This window comes from Ananas comosus, unplaced genomic scaffold (assembly GCF_001540865.1).
Source record: "Ananas comosus cultivar F153 unplaced genomic scaffold, ASM154086v1, whole genome shotgun sequence".
NCBI lineage: Eukaryota > Viridiplantae > Streptophyta > Magnoliopsida > Poales > Bromeliaceae > Ananas > Ananas comosus.
The window spans coordinates 24,668-25,975 of record NW_017890788.1 but is presented as its reverse complement, the minus strand read 5'-3'; positions in this window follow the sequence as shown (position 1 = coordinate 25,975).

Below are 1,308 nucleotides of genomic sequence, written 5' to 3'. Positions count from 1 at the left end.
GAAACAACGCACATATGACCCTTAACTCAAAGTTGAAATTGTCATAATGTCACTATCACACCTTTACTTGCATTCTTTACTTTCACTAATATTATAAACACTACTATGTTCTTGTACACACGCCACACTTATTTTGTAAGTTTTGCGACTCTAGCATTCTCGACTCATCAATGTCACTTTCTACTTCTATGTCAAGATGTCACGTTTGTTTACTAAGTTCACTAAGTTCTTGTTACTTGTCATGCATAAATAGGGTTTTTAAAATTCTCACATTCTTGCTAGTAACTCACATGCATTTGTACTCACAACATGCAATGAAATGCTCACATATAACCCTACTATGTAATTTTTATGTTCAATACACATATACTCAAATATGACACTTTAGACATAAAAGGAATTCCGAGGTCTTCGGTATGCACCACCGACCTTGTATGGTTGCAAAGGTACTACGGTGAATTTCTTGAAAATTTTGAAGCTTTACTTTTTCATCTGCGGTAAAACGAAGCTAAATTTGGCTTTTTCTCAATAACTTTATCTAGACCTTTTCGTAACGTCAAACGAAGTTGTCCCACGCGTCGGGAATACCCCCAATTAGGTTTCTACAAGGTCAATTTGCCTTAGAAACAACCGGAGGCAAAAGCCCCAAATTGGGTGCCCTAATATTGCCGTTTGCTAAATCCTAGGTTTTGATCTCTAAAACAAGCAAAAGAGAGCTTGTCTAATCTCTAGAAGTTCATTTAGAACCATCCAAACCATTTCTAGGGCATATAAAGCAAACCCTAGAAATCCACCATTAGAGCACTTTGAAGAAACTAGGGTTTCATGTGTTCTATAGCTCCAACAAGGTTTCTATACTCATTAGAAGATCAAAATCTAGTTTTTCTAGGACATAAACCCAAACCCTAGCCTAGGTTTTCATGAAAATCTCACCTTGGCCCAAAGCTCACCAATATCCACCTTGTAGGAGAGTTCTAGATCTTCTCCAAGCTCCAAAACCCTCCAAAATCCTTCTCTTCGTACTCCTCCTTACTCCTTAGAGAGGTTTCTAGAGAGAGAGAGAGAAATGAGAGGGAGTGAGGTGTGGGCTATGAAAGAGAAAGGGGAGGGTGTTTGGGGTATTAACATGTTGTAACAATTACAAATAAAACCTCCACTTCTTTTTATTTGCAGCAGATTTCATTGTTGCTGCCAAACGAAAGTGTACCGGTACACGGGATTTTGTACCGGTACATGTTCTGTCAGAGGCACCCCGAGAGCAAACTTCTTGGATTTTACCAAAGTGTACCGGTACACACCAGGGGTGTA